Below are 20186 nucleotides of genomic sequence, written 5' to 3' on the forward strand. Positions count from 1 at the left end.
CAATACTACAAACAATAAAGATTAGAACAAACCGGTAAGACAACCTAATGCTTATAAATTTAATGGGAAATGCTTCAATTGCAACAAATATGGTCATAGAGAAAATCAGTGTAGATTTAGAAATAATCATAATACAAACTTACCCACCGGTCAATGTTCCAAATGCAACAAAGTTGGTCATAATTCAGAAAATTGCAAAATGAATGTGAAATACTATGTTTGTGGTAGATTTGGACATTTATCTAATCAATTCAGATCACAAACCAGTCAAGGATATGGAAAGGCTATTTAGAGGAATAATGTAACTTGTTATGCATGTAACAAGATTGTACATATTAAAATTTTTTGTAGAAGCAAGACTACACTGACAAACAATAAAGGATCTAGTGTGAAGGGAAAATAAAAATGTAAGTGAAATAAAGCAAGAATTTTCAAAACAATGGATTAAGAAGAGAGATTAGAGAATTGATGAAACTATCTTTGCACCAGTAGACCAAAGTAACCCTCCACCGGTGGGAGATTCTTCATCTAACTAAGGAATAATCCTTAGCGGGTATTGCAGAAAATTGAAAATCATGCATTCTACCCTCAGTTGATAGTCAAAAGATACATTTCTTCTAGACTGGAAGATGTGTTAAGTTTTCACTTAACTGATGAGCATTTAATGCAGTTTTAAAGAACCTTTTTGGCTATAAAGAACCAGAAACCCCTCATTTTTTGACTCATCAAGCATTCAAACAATCAGAGAGCACAAAACTTATTGGTATATGTGTAGAGCATGATGACATGATGATATTGTATGTTGTCATTGATGTCAATATGTTGAAGTATGAACTAGTATGGTGTAGTAAGCAAATTAGCAAGATAACCAGTATGATGATGTAAACCGGTATTTGTGAAAAAGTGAAGTGGTATTTTTGTTCAAGGTGAACCAGTATGTTGGAATAAGAACCGATAAATGAAATTTTTGTATTGGGGTTTCATGACTACCAGTTGGTAGTCTCAGCTTCAGGGTTTCCGGTTGATGCATCCCAAGCTTGTGCGATTCAACTGATGACATCTTGTGATGAGTTAGCATTGTATGAAGACTCGATAGTGTTTCCACATTAGCCTTGTGTGCATGAGGAATTTCCTTGAGGATCTTGCATGGAGAGTGATCCTATCTACCTCAGGAATGTGGGAAGTCTCTGTAAACGGTAGAGAGCGCATGATGAGTTATCATCTTCCTGGAGCAGCAAAGAATGAACATTGGAGAATGTCTTGAGATCTGTTCAAGACTGTTGTATTCGATGCAGTGTGACTAATGGTCGAGATTAAACCGACTGGATTGTAAAACCTAAATGTTTAGGGTTTAGGGTTTATGCTACTGACCTATCTGTTTCCTATAAGGTTGATGATGTTTTTCATTTTGAACTTCTTGGAAAATGGTATGTGTGTATCCTAGTGAGTGATACTTGAATCTTGCCAGACTAGAGAAGTGTGTTGATACCTGTAGAGTGTGATTGCAAAAGAAAAAGGAGCTTAAGTGGATCTACCTTGGCATTGAGTGTTGTTATCAGATCAGCGTATTACCTATTGACCTCTAACCATTTCAATAGTTGGAAAATCCCTTAACTGGGTAACTTTAATAGGATTTTGTGTAAATCCTTTAATAGGGTGACTCAATTCAATGAGTTCTTCAAATCCTCTTGCGAGGTAACCTTTAACAGGGTTCTAACCTTTAACTAGGTATTTAGTCATCCCTTAACCAGGTGATCCCTAGCAGAATTGGTTCCTAGTTGAACCTATTGTAAAAGTCTCTAATCGGACTAGGCTCCTAACATAGTGGACTTGAAAAGAGTTCAAGAATAGCTTGTGGGTATTCATCCCCACCATGGTTTTTCCCAGTTGGGTTTCCATGTGAAAAATCAGTGTGTCATGTCTGATGCCTTTCATGTGATGGTTTAGTGCTTTATGTCAAACTGGTAAAATATGTTGAACTAGTAGTCATTATATTTTTGATGATATATTACTTGTTTATGCATAAGGGTGAAGTGGAAATGTGGTATTAGATTGTATGGAATGCTATGGGTTACCAGTTTAAGTCTTTGACATTCTTACTATGTTTTACCAGTAGTAATCTAGTTTAGATCGGTGTTATCGCTTGCCAGTCAAAGTGCACTGTTTGCAGTCAAACCGGTTTAGGAAAAGTGTTTTTTCCTGTACTGATTCACCCCCCCTTCTCAGTACCAGTTTGGTACTAACTATTGATTATTTATTCATCAGTTGGTATCAAAGCATCTTCTAGGTCCTCTGTGTTGCAAGCTTAACTGCTTGAGGAAAAGATCCTACTCTAATGATGAAGAGGGAAGGTCCAAAGTTAAATAGAGACACCTTTAAAATATGGAAGGATAGAATGAAGATATGCATCAAAAGCATGGGTGCTCAACACTGGAGCTATGTTGAGAATTCTTATGTTATCCCTACTGATACTCTCACCAATGATCAAAAGAGAGAGATTCAGGAGAATGGGCAAGTCATGGAAGCCCTAAACAATAGTCTATCTGACATTGATTTTATTGATGTTCAAGATAAAGACAATCCGAAAGAAGTATGGGATGCTCTTGAGAATATCTATGGTGGTGATGAGCATGTGAAACAAGCTAAGGAAGAGAGCCTTAGGGGAAATTTTGAAGACATGCAGATGGTTGAAGGAGAGACCATTCAACAATATGGAATAAGAATCAAAATTTTTGTTGGAAACATCAAGAGTGCAAGAGGTACAATAGATGATTCCACTGTTGTTAGCAAAGTCTTGAGATCCTTACTACCAGTCTATGCAATATGGGTTGCTACTATTAAGGAGTTGAGGTCTATAGACAAGATAAAGGTATCCCTAGACTCCATCATTGCTAAGTTGACTTATGAGCTAAATAATTATGATGGCAGTATTCAGAAGACTTAATCATCCTTTAGAGTATCTACTACACCTTCTAGAAAGGGCAAAGTGGTGAACCAAGACAAAGTAGAGAAATGGATGATAAGGAGATCCTAATGATTGAAGCTCTTCTTGCCAAGAGACTTCATAAGGGAACTGGTAAATACAGAGGTAAGCTCCCTTTGAAATTCTTTTCTTGCAATAGGATAGGACACATTGTTGTAAACTGCCCTAATGGTGATAATAAGGACAAACCAAAAAGGTTCAAGAAGTTCAAAGGAGGAAACTGAAGAAACTATTTTGTAGCAGTTGGTGAAGGTGTCATTGATGAGGAATTAGAAGATGAAGAAAGTGAAGACATTGTGTTTGTGGCAGTTAAGGAAGATGTGTCAGACAAGAAGGCTCTTGTCTCCCACTTTGATAATTTCAATGAGTGGATTATTGACAATGGTTGTTCTCACATTGATTGGTGACCGGAGTAAGTTTCTATCTCTGGAAGAGTTTGATGGTGGTGTGGTTCATTTTGGTAATGATGCACCATGTATGGTAGAAGGTAGAGGGTCCATCTCTCTGAATGGAAAAACCAGTGTTGACAATGTGTATTGGGTAGAAGGTCTCAGACACAACCTTTTGAGTGTTGCCTAGCTAAATGACAATGGGCTCACTCTGGAATTCATAAATGGAGTATGTAAAATAAAAGGTAAGAGTGGTGAACTGATGGCCACTAGTATGCAGACCAAAGGTAACCCATTTCAGCTGAATGCAAATATCAGTACATGTCTAATGGCTAAGTTTGATGATAGCTAGATATGGCATAGGAGACTCTGCCATGTAAACTTTGATAATATTGTGAAGGCCAGTAAGATCAAGGAAGTTAGAGGATTGCCTATGCTGAGAAAACCAAAGAATCCTTTGTGCAGAGAGTGTCAACTAGGGAAAATGTCTTCCTCAACCTTCAAAGGTAAATATTTCCCTATAGACAATTTACTTGATCTTGTGCATACTGATTTGTGTGATCCTATGAAAACTAGGAGCGTGCAAGGAGATAGATATTTTATGATTCTTACTAATGATTGCTCAAGAATGATGTGGGTCACATTTTTGAAGGACAAGTCTAAAGCCTTTGGAAAGTTCAAAGCCTTCAGAGCACTGGTTGAAAAAGAAAGTGGTAAGAGGATCAAGTGCCTAAGAACTGATCAAGGAGGAGAATTCACTTCCAGTGAATTCAACAAGTACAGTGAAGAGAACGACATCAAGAGGCAATTGTCTGCCCCCTAGACTCCACAAAGAAATGGCCTAGAAGAGAGAAACAACCAGTTGTAGTTGTAGCAACCAAAACAATGCTGATCTAAGGAAAAGTTTCTCACACCTTTTGGAGGGAAGTAGTGAGGATTGTAGTCTACACAATGAATCAGGTACTCATCAAAAAGGGTAAGGTTAAAACACCTAATGAGTATTGGACCGGTAAGACACCAGTGGTAAGCTACTTTAGAGTGTTTGGTAACAAATGTTATATCAAGAGGAATGAACATTAGAGCAAGTTTGATGCTAAATCTGATGGGGGAATATTCCTAGGGTATTCCACAAAGAGAAAAGCTCTCAAATGTTTCAACAATAGGACTCAGAGAATTGTTGAAAGCATCAATGTTAGAGTTGATGAAACCTTTGAGAAACCTAAGGAAACTAACAATGAGCAAGTAGGAGATGAACCAATAGTAACCTTCTGGGAACCAGTTGCAAAACAACCTAGTACTAGTAACAGTGCTTCTACAATGGTAAATGTTGATGCTAATGAAGATGAGGATGAAGAAGAAAAACAAGAGGAAACAACTAAGATCATTCCTAGGTATGTAAAACTGAATCATGATCCAAATCAGATCATAGGAGACAAGGATGCAGGAATTCTTACAAGAAGAAAGGTCAGAGAAAATTCTTGTATGATCTCTGAATTTGAGCCTAAAACACTCAAAGAGGCACATAAAGATGAAGACTGGATTAAGGCAATGGAAGAGGAACTTGACCAGATAGAAAAGAGTGGTACATGGTCTTTGGTACCCAAACCTGAGCATAAAAATGTCATAGGCACCAATTGGGTTTTCAAAAATAAGTTGAATGAAGATGGCACAATAGTAAGAAACAAAGCTAGATTGGTATGCAAAGGATATGCTCAAGAAGAAGGAGAAGACTATGGAGAAACCTTTGCTCCTATAGCTAGATTGGAAGGAGTTTGTATGCTTCTTGCATATGAAGCATTTAATGGATTCAATGTATATCAAATGGATGTAAAATCTACATTCCTGAATGGAATACTAGAAAAGAGGAGGTGTATATAGAGCAACCAGATGGGTTTGCCCTATCAGAAGATAGTGACATGGTGTACAAGCTACATAAAGCCTTGTATGGACTAAAGCAAGCACCTAGAGCATGGTATGAATGCTTGCACTCCCATCTTGTGAAGATTAGATTTGAGAGAACAAGTGAAGACAACAATATATATCTGAAGTCAAAAGGAGATCAGATTATAATCTGTGACGTATTTGTTGGTGACATAATTTTTGGAGGAGATGATAAGATGAGTCATGATTTTGCAGATGAGATGAAAAAGGAGTTTGAGATGTCACTTATAGGGGAGATTAAGTTCTTCATTGGACTAGAGATTTAAAAAATGAAAGATGGAATCTTTATCACTTAGTCCAAGTATGTCAAAGAGGTGTTGAAGACTTTTGGCATGGAAGACAACAAACTGGTTGGTACACCGATGGTGACCGGTTGTAAATTATCCAAAGAGGATGACTTAGGGTTGGTAAATGAGAAGGAATACTGATCAATGATTGGTAAATTACACTATGTAGTACATAGCAGACCGGACATTGCACACATAGTGGGCATTACTACATGGTTCTAGAAAAGCCCAAGAGAATCCCACTTGGTAGTAGTCAAGCGGATTTTGAGATATTTGAAGGGAACTATTAACTACGGATTATGGTATCCATACAGTAATAATTTCAACCTGAAAGTGTTTATAGATGTTGACTAGGTTGGTAATGTGGATGACTGAAAGAGCACAACCGGTGGTGCATTCTTTCTTGGTGGTATACTAGTTTCATGGATGAGTAAGAAGCAGAGTTGTATCTCTCAGTCTACAGTAGAAGCGGAGAATGTTGCAACATTTATGAACTGCACCCAGACAATTTGGATGAAGCATGTATTAAATGGCTTCAAAGTTCCTGTATCTAAATTGGTAAGTATATTTTGTGATAACACAAGTGCAATTAACATCTCCAAGAGTCTGGTTTTACATGCTAGAACCAAGCACTTCGAGCTCAAGTATCATTTCTTGAGGGAAAAGGTTCAGAACAAAGAAGTTGTATTGGAACATGTTTCCAGTAAGGAGCAATTAGCAGACATATTCACCAAGCCTCTACCAAAGGCTACCTTTACCTATTTAAGAGGAGAATTAGTGGTTCTGCCCCTTCAAGAGGTGAACGAAAGGTGTGTGCTCCACATCAATCAGATCTTACATTGACATCTTTTTCAGGATTGATGTGTTGAAGGATGCTACTCCTTAGGGGGAGCATCATAGTGGAACATAGATGTGCTTCCCTCCACTTTGGCATTGTTGTCAAAGGGGGAGAAGATGTGAAGTGGAGAATATATCTGCAGTATTGGGGAGAAGATGTGAAGCAGAAGCATCAATATATCTTTGTATATTGCCATCAATGCCAAAGGGGGAGATTGTTGGTATATGTGTAGAGCATGATGACATGATGATATTATATGTTGTCATTGATGTCAATATGCTGAAGTATGAGCCGGTATGGTGTAGTAAGCAAACTAGCTAGAGAATCGGTATGATGATGTAAACCAGTATTTGTGAAAAAGTGAAGCGGTATGTTTGTTCAAGGTGAGCCGGTATGTTGGAAGAAGAACCGGTAAATGGAAGTTTTATAATGGGGTTTCATGAATACCGGTTGGTATTCTTATCTTTAGGGTTTCCAATTGATGCATCCCAAGCTTGTACAATTCAACCGATGACATATTACGATGAGTTGGCATTGTATGAAGACCAAATAGTGTTGCCACGTTAGCCTTGTGCGTGTGAAGAATTTCCTTGAGGATCTTGCATGGAGAGTGATCCTATCTACCTTGGGAATGTGTGAAGTCTCTGTAAATGGTGGAGAGCATGTGATGAGTTATCAGCTTCCTGGAGTGGCAAAGAATGAACATTGGAGAATGTCTTGAGATCTATTCAAGACTATTGTATTCGATGCAATGTGACTAATGGTCAGGATTAAACTAACTGGATTGTAAAACCTAAATGTTTAGGGTTTAGGGTTTATGCTACTGATCTATGTGTTTCCTATAAGGTCGATGATGTTTTTCATTTTGAAGTTGTTGGCAAATGGTATGTGTGTATCCCAGTGAGCGATACTTGATTCTTGCTAGACTGAAGAAGTGTGTTGATACCTGTAGAGTGTGATTGCAAAAAAAGAAAATGAGCTTAAGTGGATCTGCCTTGGCATTGAGTGTTGTTATTAGATTAGTGTATTACTTGTTGACCTCTAACTATTTCAATAGTTGGAAAATCCCTTAATCGGGTAGATTTAACATGCTTTTGTGTAAATCCTTTAATAGGGTGACTCAATTCAATGAGCTCTTCAAATCCTCTTGCGAGGTAACATTTAACTAGGTATTTAGCCATCCCTTAAGCGGGTGATTCCTAGTAGGATCGTTTCCTAGCAGAACCTATTGTACAAGTCTCAAACCGGACTAGGTTCCTAAAAGAGCGGACTTCAAAAGAGTTCAAGAACAACTTGTGGTTATTCATCTCCACCGTGGTTTTTCCTAGTTGGGTTTCCACATGAAAAATTAGTGTGTCATGTGTGATTCCTTTCATGTGATGGTTTAGTGCTTTATGTCAAACTCGTAAAATATGTTGAACTAGCAGTCATTATATTTCTGATGATAGATTACTTGTTTATGCATAAGGATGAAGTGGAAATGTGGTATTAGATTGTATGGAATGCTAAGGGTTACCGGTTTAAGTCTTTGACATTCTTACTATGTGTAGACACCCAAAATTGTTCAGTCTAATTATCTAAGCTTAATTCTTCTATTAATTAAATAAATCTTTATTTATTTAATTAATTCATTTATCCTCTTCTAGCCTTATTTCTCATTTAAATAAATACATTTATTTATTTAAATTATCATTTTCCTAAATTAAATAAATATCTTATTTATTTAATTGATTCCACTTCTTCTATTAATTAAATAAATCTTTATTTATTTAATTAATTCATTAGGCTTTTCTACCCATGACACATGTTATTCATCTCTTAATTCATACACTACCTACCTCTCTTATTATTTTATTATTTCTTTTACCTATCCTCTAATCATAGCCGACCTCTTTTTACACCTCTCAATCTTATCCCTCCATTTCATCTTGTGTCTTCTATATAAGGAGATGCTTCCTTCATTATCATACCCTAATCAATCATCCTAATCAATTTATGCATTTGACTACACTATGATCCTACTTGCAACCACATTCCATTCTTTGTTGAGCTCTTATGCACATAAAATCTGAGAGCAAATATATCAAACAAGATCAATGGAGATAGGAAGAATGGAGATCCAAACCCTATTGGACATGTGATAGTATAATCTTTGTGATTTCGTTTGATTTGCATTGTCTTAGGTAATCTTCATATGTTATAGTGGATCTTTGTTGTTGTTAGGCTAGGGTTTTGTGGTTGAATTCATTTAGCCTTTCAATATCGTTATTATTGTTATCCATTTTCACCATATACATTTTGGCATGCTCAGTGGGACTCTTGTCCCTTTTGCATCTAACATCTTTGTTGCAGATTTGTGTTTTTAAGTTGCAGATCTGACATTTTCGACAACATTTTGATATTTTCAAGTCTGCATACTTTCGAATCATGTTTTTAGCTTTTTGCTGCATCTGTGACCTTTCAGATCATGTCTGGGTTCCCGAATCGCATCTGTGACATTTGGAATCGCGTATGTGTTATCAATAGTATTGTATTTTGCAAGTTTCAAAAACTCCGTCTATGTTATAAAGTCCCGTCTATGGTGTTTTTTGCCGTGTCTGTGTCCAGAAGTCGCATCTGCATTATGGAGCTACGTCTATGTCGCACAGAATTGCGTTTGAGTCAGGAAGTCGCGTCTGTGTTTATTGGTTTAAAATTTTTGGGTTTCTTGATTCGGTTTTGGATTTTGCATTTAGGGTTTCAGATCTGGTTTATTTTTGAGCTAACATTCTCAGATCTAGCTAATGAAATTGGTGTAGCTTGTTTTCAAAGCAAAATCATTTGGTTGAAGGCCCCTATTTTCATAAAGTCTTTTGGGTTTAAAAATTTACCTAACTTGTGTGCTTGCAGGAAGGGGTGATGATTTGAAACAATCCAAACTACTAACAACTCTTTGTTATAGGTCCTTGGCAAGGGTTTTTGGATTTTTATTGTGTGCCTTGTTCTCATAGACTAGCAAACACTTCAACTGGTGCACTAAAATTGAATCATTGTCTTTTGTGTCTTGAGCAATAGGCTCTTTTTGTTTAATCTTTAGAGGGCCTGTCTTTCCGTGTAGTCATTAGGACTACTAGTGAGAAGAGAATGACCCAAGTGGTAGCGAGGAAAACCCACCTCTTCCAAACCACTATAAACAATTGTATTCATGGTGAAAACTATGGATAATGTGTGCTAATTAGTTCATACCGACACTGTCTCCCCATAAACCCATTTGATCAAATTTATTTGATCAGTTGTAGGGTGCAACCCCTACCGGCTAGGAGCCTTCTATATTTACAGAGCTGAAAGTGTTGCATGTATGGCCACATGAGCAGATTCCCTTACTAGCACCTTTTTGTTTTAGAAGCCCAAATCCTTCTAGTTGTTGGGGCAGGAGGTCAGACCTCTGGTAGCGGCGCACACACATACGATTCTTAGTAGAGATACAAAGTTTACCACGGGGAGTTTTCGTGGGGACTGATGATTGGTTGACCCAAGAAGTGAGTGCCGAGGGTGGAGCTAGTGAGGTCAAGCATCTAAGTATCCACTCTTAATAGTGTAGCCTCGGGGGTAAAACCCCATGTGGGATCAACAACTATTGTCTTGGCCAGCCATAAGAATTGTGCTTGACTTATTTTAAACATTCAAAACATTCAAGACCAAACAACAAAACATTGTGTCTTTTGTGTCTTCAAGTGAATGCAAAACATTTTTACATCAAACAACACACTTATCTTGGAGTCATTTTGAGTCTAGACACTTGCAAACATTGGGTCTTCATCAACACTATGTCCTCTTGTCACGAAAAATAGTCAAACAGTCAGATTTGGTCACAACAAAACAACTTCACAGATTGGAAAAAAATGCACAAATTTTGTAGAAACGCGTATGTGTCTGACATAATAGCATCTGTGTTGTATAACTACATCTATGAAGGGTAGAAACGCGTCTGTGTTTCCAGAATCAATAGTGCATTTTGCAAAGATCTCAGAAACACATCTGTGTTTGACATTGTAGCGTCTGTGTGGTATAACTGCATCTATGAAGGGTAGAAACGCATCTGTGTTTACAGAATTAACATTACACTTTGCAAAAAAATATCAGAGGCATGTCTGTGTTGAACAAAGCCATGTCTGTGTCAGGAAACCGCATCTGTGAAGTATACAGGTGCGTCTATGTTCAGAATTGAAAATTTTTTATAGTCCAGCAAACAAGCACAGTCAGTTTTAGAATTCTTGAGCTTCCTAGGTCATTTCTCTAGGTTTTATTTAGCAGTCAACCTGTCCTTGGGTCTCGCACAGTCCATCATTGCTTTACACCTTACATTACATTCACATTTGTCTAAACTTGAGTCAAAAGGTCACTTGCTTGTCCTCATCATACTTTGTCAACATACTACATACAACAACACTTTGCTAAGTGGTCCCTCATCAAGGTCTCTTACCTTTGGGTCTCATTTGGTCTTACTTAGAGTCAAGGTCAACTTACCTCATCAAGAGAAACTATCCTCTCTTTGGAAGTCACACCTACTCTACTACATACATACTTGGTCTTACACTTTGGACATTGTAAGTACACCTCAGATTCATTTACATTCCATCCAAACTCTTGGTCTCCCATACTTTTTCCATTTTCATGTAGTCTCACACATCTTGATCAATACCTAGTTCATGGTTGAAACCCGTCTTCAAAAATCTAGGAGAGAAACTAAAGAGGCTCAAGAGTCCGCAAACATGAGTGTTTATGAGTATGACAATGATGTCTTTTTCAATACTGATCATACCACATTACCTAACATGGATGTCTATAGAAACATTCCAAAAGTTGAGAATAGGGACACTACAAACAACAATGATACACACAATGACAATATGGACAACTTTTCCATACATTCAGCAGATGTGGAAGAATCCATTATGAATCCCCATTTCAATCGATTGGTTGAGGAAATAATGAGGAGGGATAGACAATACTTCTTACAAATGATGGTACAAAGTGGAGCCAAAATATCTCATGATTTTGACATGTCTCAAATAATGGAAAATCGACCTTTGCAACAAACTCACTCCAACATGGATCAAAGGAGGCCTAATAGTGGAGGAAATAGAAGACCCTATATGGTACCTGAATCACCATCATCTTTGCTGCAAAAACCAAAGGTCCCATACACACATAGTCAAGCATATGATACTCACCTTTGCAGACCATTATGGAAGTCTTATGCAGAAAGATATGCTCAATCACATATCAATGCTAAGGATCAACCACCAAAGCAATTGGACATTCAAAGGCATGCTCAAAATTTGGACACAAGGAAACCCCATGTCAAATTTGGGGACAAAACATTCGAACATGACATTCCTGTAGAGTATGGTATACATGCACAAAATAGATATGGTGTTCCTCAACATGAATCTATACCAAGTGGTCCATATGCGCAACATCATTATAGACCTCCTCCATATGAACATGTGTATGATCAATATCATCCATATATGCAACATGCTCCCCCTCCAATTGGTGCCTCAAGCATAGGGTATGGTCCAAGAAGTCAATCTCCACCCAAGAGCAATTTGGAGCAACAAATCAGGGACTTACAAAAGAAAATGGAGGACATAAATACACCAAAGCCAACATATACAATGAGAGACATATGTCCTTATCCATTTGACAAGAACATTCTAATGCCTCTGTTTCCTACGCACTTTGTGACGCCTAAATTTGATAAGTATAGAGGGAAAGGGGATCCTAAGGCACACATAAGACAATTTTTCACAGCTTGCATTGAGGTAGTAGCAAAAGAGACATATTTGATGAGATTATTCCCACAAAGCCTAGGTGATCAAGCTATGGAATGGTTCTCCCAACTTCCACCTGGCATTAAGTCATGGGGTGACTTAGCAGAGGCATTTATCCAACATTTCTCCTACAACATAGAGACAGACATATCGGTCACTACTTTGTGCAACACCAAGCAAAAAGAGAGAGAGTCTTTTGCATCATTTTTACAACGATGGAGAAATCTAGCCAGCCGATGCTCTTGTGAAATTCCACAAAAACAAATGGTAGAAATGTTCACCCAAAATGTTAACAAAGACATTGGTTATGATTTAATGAAAGCTTGTTTGTCCACCTTCAAGGACGTCATTGAAAAAGGCTTAGCGACAGAAAAGGTCCTAATTGAACAAGGAGTCATTAAGATATTCAAGGAAAATAAACATGACTTTAAGGGAAAAGACAAGCCAAGATTTTGGAATAAAAACAAGAACACGGTCAATGATGGTGTTGTTGATGCCAACACGGTGCGACCCAAATTCATCTTTTCAGGATCAAGTTCTACAAACAATCAAGTGAATATTCAAACAACTTCCAGATCATGAAGGAAGTACACTCCATTGGGAGAACCACTTGAATCAGTCTTCAAAAAGCTAGTGGCAAACAAGGTAATCACAGTTCCATATTTTCCTCCATATGAACCAAAGGTTAAACCAAATTGGTGGAATGATGATGAATATTGTGAATTTCATAAGAGCAAGGGTCATAAGACAGGAAATTGTCATTGATTGAAGAACATCGTACAAGATCTCATTGATAGAGGTGACATTGAGATTGAGGGACACTCATCCAATCAAGAACATGAGATGTTTAAGGAACCATTTCCAAAACATGACAAGGGAAAAGCTAAAGCCACAGAGGATCAAACCAATTATACCAAAGCATCCTACAACTATGATTCAACCATCAATCACATCTCGATGGACAATTACGTCTCTACCATTATCATCAAGGACAAAAACCCTGAGAATTCTACCCAGAGACCCAAGATTGTTCTAAAAGGCATTGGATCTTCTTCTGAACCTACCTCTGAATGTAATGTCACAACTCACCGAGGTAAAATTACTTTGCCAGGTGCTTCAACTAAAAACACTACTTCCTCATCGACCAAACCTGAGCATGACCTTGTAGAACAGCTAGGGAAGACACCCGCACTTATATCCATCCTTGAGCTATTACGCATATCCCCCGCTCATAAAGCTATTCTAGACAAAATCTTGAGAGACACTGTCGTTCCTACTAATCTGAATGTGGACCAATTTTAAGCCATGGTGGAATACCTTTCCATTCCACATTCACTTACCTTCACAGAAGCCAATGATGCCTCCATAAGTCAGCCACATAATGCACCACTACACGTTGAAGCCTTCATACACAAACATTGAATAAAATGAGTTTTGATAGATGGAGGAGCTGGTCTAAACATTTGTACATTGAGCACAATTAAACAATTGGGATATTCTGATAAAGCTATAAATTCTACAAATCAAATCACCATTAAAGCATATGATGATGAAGAACGTTCTTCCAAGGGCACAGTCACCTTGCCTCTTAGAGTTGGGCTAGTTATGAAGGATGTGGTTTGTCAAGTCCTAGATCTAGATCTCACTTATAACATATTGCTAGGACGTCCTTGGATTCATGAAATGAGGACAGTCCCATCGACATATCATCAATGCATTAAGTTTCCTCACAATGGAGTGGAGGTAACAGTTAACAACGATCCTAATCCACTCATATACTGTAATAATCTTAAATCAAAAACTGAGACCATCATTCCCAGTAATCGTGAAGTTGTTCCTTCCTCAACATACATTGATCGTGAGTCATTAAAACCTTCGATATCAAAACAAGGTGAGCTTAAAGGCAAGTTGCAGGACAAGGGCATGGGGGAATACACTTTAAATTAGACCATGTACTTACGACAAGTCATGAGTTCCCCAAAAGAATATGGAAGACCACATCCTAACAAGCAAGTATCCATCTTGATACTCAAGTGGGACCCTACTACCCTTCAAAGATGGGGAAAACTGGAAGAAGAAGATTTATACAAAATGCTTTACAAAGACATTGAAGATGACATGCAAGATCACATCAGTCTACCATGTGAGAAATATGGCAAAGGCTTCAAGATTCTACAAAAATTCGGATATGATGGAAAAAGCCCTCTTGGGTTACGGAAGGAAGGCACCATTGAACCTTTACAACCTGAATTGACTTTCAAAATGGAACGCTTGAAAGGACTTGGTTTCCTGACTTCCAAGGTCCACACTCAAAGGATAGAGGAAGCCTTATAGATCAAAGCTACCAAAATTCAACAAGAGGATCGCTATTCTATAGACTCCAATTAATGGGAATGGGGTTCCGACAAATCCTCCAGTGACTACGAGCTCACCGAGACATTCAGAGAGCCAGATGAACCCACAGAAGAAGAGGAATTTTATAAAAAGTTCAGAGTTGGTCAAGAAACAACCCATGAGGATTCCACACAGTCCTTGTCTCAAGGTTCTAGGTTGAAATCACATAGGATGAGAACCCCTGTCCCAGAATGCGCTACTAGTGATGATAATTTGGATTCGCTCATGATCGAGACTGATGAGGAGAGTACCATCAATGATGTTGATAATTACCTTGACATACCCGAATATAACTACATCTTCACTCTTAGCCCCGCTAACTTTGAAGCCATTAAAGGCCTTCCCCTCGTTCACCACCAACTCATTGACTGGGATCATGAAGGACCTACACAATTCGACACATTCCAAAATGATGAAGCTTTTATTGACTATCTTGGCATACGAGATGATCTTCCCCCTGGGGACCATAAAGCGGGATACACTATAGAACTCAATAGCATAGCATATTTTGGTGAGGGTGTCGGACCTTCCAGTCACAAAAATGTGAAAATAAGAACAAACCAAGGGTCTTATGGTGAAAACCACATTGTGGCACTGTCTGACCCCAAAAAAGTAAAAAGAAAGGACATATCTGAGGGCAAAAACCTCTCTGAGGCACCCGAAGATGGAAGGCTCGACATTCTCCTAGCATCATATGTGGAAAAGTCATCCATGTTGGTAGAAGAAACTATCAAAACAAACATTGGTACTGAAGTGGTTCCACACAACATATTCCTGGCTCAATCGTTGATAGAGTCAGAAAGGTCCAAATTCATAAGTTTCTTCAAAGAACAACAAATCAACTTTTCCTAGTCATACACTGATATGCCTGGATTGGATCCAGATTTGGTAATGCATCATTTGACGGTTAAACCGGGGGCAAAACCAGTGAAACATAAATTAAGAAAGATGCATCCACAAGTGGCATTACTAGTCAAAGTAGAACTAGAGAAATTATTGGATGTTGGATTCATATGCCCAATTGATTATCCTGAATGGATTTCTAATTTAGTGCCTGTCAGTAAACCAGATCGCAACATCAGAATATGTATGGATTTCAGAGATATCAACAAAGCTTGTCCAAAGGATGACTTCCCATTACCAAATTGTAGCATCCTAAAATTTTGACACTTGCAATTTTGACTACATTTGGGTCTTCACGATGGCGGCACAACACTGAACCTGAATGGAGACCCCAAAACTTGTTTGCGACATCAAAAACTGCATATTTTTGCACTGTGGCCTGATCCTTCCTTGCACCTTGCTGTCCCGGGAGGTGGGACCATGGCGCCCAGTGCCCTAGTCCATCAAGACCATGGCACCTAGCACCTTGGTCCCCCAGGACCATGGCGCCCAGCGCCCTGGTCCTTGGCCCTATTTTGGGCCCGGTCTCTTTTTGGGCATCGGGTCTTCAAGTTTGCAAATTAGAAAATAATGCTTCGAGGTTGGCCTAAGGTCAGAAAAATCAGTCTTCTAACCCTAATTGACAAGTATATAAACTACATTTCCCCTCTCAGAAAGGGTAAGATGGTAAAGAGAAAAAATATATGCGTACAAGAGGCGGAAGCGATATTCAAACATTCAAGCATTCAAACATTCAAGCATTCCTTCATTCTAAGTCTTCATTCAAGGCTAAGTGTTGCATTCAAGACAAGGATTAAACCATTGAAGAGGAGATCACATACAAAATACAACATCATTACACCTTCGCATGTAAGAATACAAACATTCTTACAACAAGGTATCAGTACTTGATTACATTACAGACATTTACATTTACAGCATTCTCATTTCTTGGTTAATTCCAAAACCAAGGTTTGACCTGAAGGCAAACCCCTAATCCCTAACCCCCCAATCATCCTCTCTTTTCTATGTGTAGGTTGTAGGTACGCGGCTGTAATTGAAGATCTGGAATCCTTGTGCAGAGATGAACAGATCCCCCTTCGTTTCGTGCATTTTTTGGAGGACCGTGTGCACTCCGGGCGCCATCGTCCAGTCAACATTTTCTCAAACTTGCAGGATAGCATTGTCTTGACATTTTATTACTAATTCCAGGTCCGTAGCTTCATCCCGTATCCCTATCTCTGTTTATAAGCTAATCTTTCTTACTTTACATGCATTCCTAGTTCAATCCTTCTATCTACATTCTTTACAAAAGAGGGTAGCCTTGTTGTCTTAACCCTTGAAACTCATTTAGCATTCAATCTTGCATTGTGTGGGATTGGATCTTGTGGGTTTCAACCCCTCTTTTGAATGTAAAGTCTCTCCTAAGTGAAAACCGTCAATCCTAGTGACCTCCTTTCTCCTTGGAGTGGGGGGAACACCTAGGGTTCGATTTTCCGCTTTACATTTTGGTTAACCCGACATGAACATCCTAATTCTGATTATTCATGGTTAGATCTAAAAAAGTTGCTTCCTTAATTACATTTCCATGTTTGATCTTTTGCAAATTTTAGAGGTTAATTGCATAAAAACCGTAAAATTTTCTTTTTAATAATTAAGCTTGTGAAATGTTTAATTGTTAACGCTTGTTTCAGATCTACCCTTTTATTGCAAATTGTCAATTCATATTTGTGCCTTAATTCTGAAAATTAAGTGGTTAAGTGTCAAAACCCTAATTTTTAAAACCCTCTTGATTCAACCTTTGATCGATGGTTTCACTGATCAAAACACCTCCAAATCGGCTGTAACATTGGATTCCGCAACAAAATCATAATATCTTTCATCCCTGAAAATTTTGAAAAAAGTTGCAAGGACCGTGTGCACCCTGAGCGCCACTGCCCCCGACATTTTTTTTGAAATTTCAGGAGCTAGATCTTACTGTATTTTTCTGCTAAAATCCAGAATCTTGGCTAATTTCATCAATTCTAACACTTTCAAAATTAAAGTCAAAGTTGGTCTAGTGATTGCTTGGATTAAGGCTTCTAATCATTCAAAAATTGTTGAAATTGAAATTTCGTGTCAAAATTGTGTTTCTTACTGTCCTAAATCTGAAAAGTTTGTTGGCATTCATTCAAAGTTTCAGTGCTTTATTCAAATTTTTGCAATTTGTGGCTTTTGAAATTAAGTGTTTAATTGCAACAACTTTGATTTCCACTTTCAAAATTGAATTTTGCATGAAATTGAATTAACTTTTAAATTTCAAAGCTTGCATTGCTTTCAGTATTCCCTCTAAAATCATAAAATTCAAAATTTCAGTTTCCCTCTCTCTTTCAAAATTCAAATTTTGCATTTTTCAACAATCTTGGTAGGGTTCAATTTTGAGATTGCAACTTTAATTTGGCCTATCTACAGATCATAAAATCACTCAATTTTTTCAGATTAGCTTTAAAATCATCATAACTTTCATCCCTGAAAATTTTGAAAAAAGTTGCGAGGACCATGTGCACTCCGTTTGCCACGGTCCCTGACATTTTTTCTGAAATTTTGGGAGATTGTCATGATTGCATTTAACAGCCTAAATCTAGGAGATTGGCTGATTTTATTGAAATTTGCTACCTCTAAAATCAAAAAATTCTCTCTCTCTCTAGTGCATGAGTTTTACAACAATAAGCCCTACTTACACTATTCCTGTTAGACGAAGCCTTAGAATTAAGTCTTTCCAAGGTTTAACTACTGAGGAGATGGAACCTAATTTGAATGGCCTCTTTAACGAGGACACGGGTAATTCCTCTAACCCTAATAATGATGAAGAATCTCTCCACGAGGTTTCTGTAGAACAACTTTCGAAATTGGATAACCAATTTGATGATTTTCAGCAATGGATGTCTCATGAATACCCCGATAGTCAAGCTCTTTCATTAATTGAGGGTCTAAAATGTATGGTTCAAAGTGATAAGAATGGAATTGATATTTTGCGTAGTATTGCACACATTGTGGATTCGAATGTGATGCCTATGAAGAGTTGTGCCAAAACTTTAGGTTATACACAACCTCCTACTCAAGTCAATCATTCTATCCCTTTGACAACTTCTATTGCTAGTATACCTACTTTTACATCAAACATAATGACTACTTCAATACAAAACATTCTGCCTATGATCACTAGTCATGGGAGCAATCCTTCCTCTTCAATTAACCCTCTTCCTTCATTTAATCCGACTTCTTCATTCATTCCTTCAATGAGTGTCTCTATTACATCTCCACAAATGAACATGAAGCAAGGGGGCAATTCATTCAACCATTCCATTCCTCCTAGTAGTGTTCCTTGTTTCCAATCATCTCTTATGACTAACCATCATAGTGTCCCACCACCTTACTCTCAATCAATACCTTCTTTCAATAACATAATACCTCCATCACAATCTAACATGTCTAATATGAACTCTTCGACTGAAGCGACCATTAACAATCTTGCACAAACTGTCTCTTTGTTACAGCAACAAATTGCCTCTATGAATCAATCTAAGTCTAGTGTGCCCACATTTGATGTTGTGAGCCCACTTTCTCTTGACATTGTTCGAGCTATCCCTCCTAAGCATATTGAAATCCCGTAGTTGGAGCTTTATAATGGTAAAGGTGATCCTCTAACACATGTTAAGACCTTTCAAACAATATGTACTGATTTTGCTCATGACCAAAGGTTGCTTGCAAAACTGTTTACTAGAACATTAAGAGATAAGGCTCTACAATGGTATTGTTCATTGCCTTCCTATTCTATTACTTCTTTCCAACAACTTGCAAATGCTTTTATTCAACAATTTCAAAATAATATAAGTCCTAAAGTTACTTTGATTGATTTAATGCATTGTAAACAAGGTGTTAAAGAAAAAGTGACTGATTTCATTGGTAGATATAAGCATTTGTGTGCTCAAATTTCTTTTCTAGTACCTGACAATGATATTCAAAGAATCTTTATTTCTAATTTACAAAAAGATATTAGAGAAAAACCTCTATTTTCTGAGTTTACTTCTTTCCAATAGTTGTGTGCAACTCTTCACAATTATCAACTGACTGTGAGTCAAATGGAACAAGCAAATCCTATGGCTCCAAGTGATAAGGGTGATAGTAGTAAACAACCATTTGGGAAGTTTAAACCGAACAGAGGTTTCGTTAAGTTCAATGAAAACATCATGAACAACAATGTGAATGCAGCATCAGGTGTGCCTCCTATTTCTAAGTTTTTCAAGAAAGCAAGAGAATTTACTCCTTTGAATGAATCATTGCATAGTATTATGAATAAGTTATTGGAACAAAATGTGCTTACTCTCCCTCCTATAAAGCAAATCAATCCTACAAATATTAATTCACCCTATTTTGATAACAAATCTTTTTGTCAATTTCATTGTCAACTTGGGCATGATACTGAAAAATGTTTTTCTTTAAAGGGTAAAATTCAAGATTTGATTGATAATAATACTATCTTTGTTTCAGGCGTGAATGATAAAGGCAACACATTTGTAGCTCTTCCTAACGAAAATCTTAAGATTTTTACTGATCCATTACCTTCTCATACCTCTAATGTGATTGAGACTAATGATTCCTCTTTCTCACCTGATG

Source organism: Cryptomeria japonica, chromosome 7, assembly GCF_030272615.1.
Source record: "Cryptomeria japonica chromosome 7, Sugi_1.0, whole genome shotgun sequence".
In the NCBI taxonomy this organism is placed as follows: domain Eukaryota; kingdom Viridiplantae; phylum Streptophyta; class Pinopsida; order Cupressales; family Cupressaceae; genus Cryptomeria; species Cryptomeria japonica.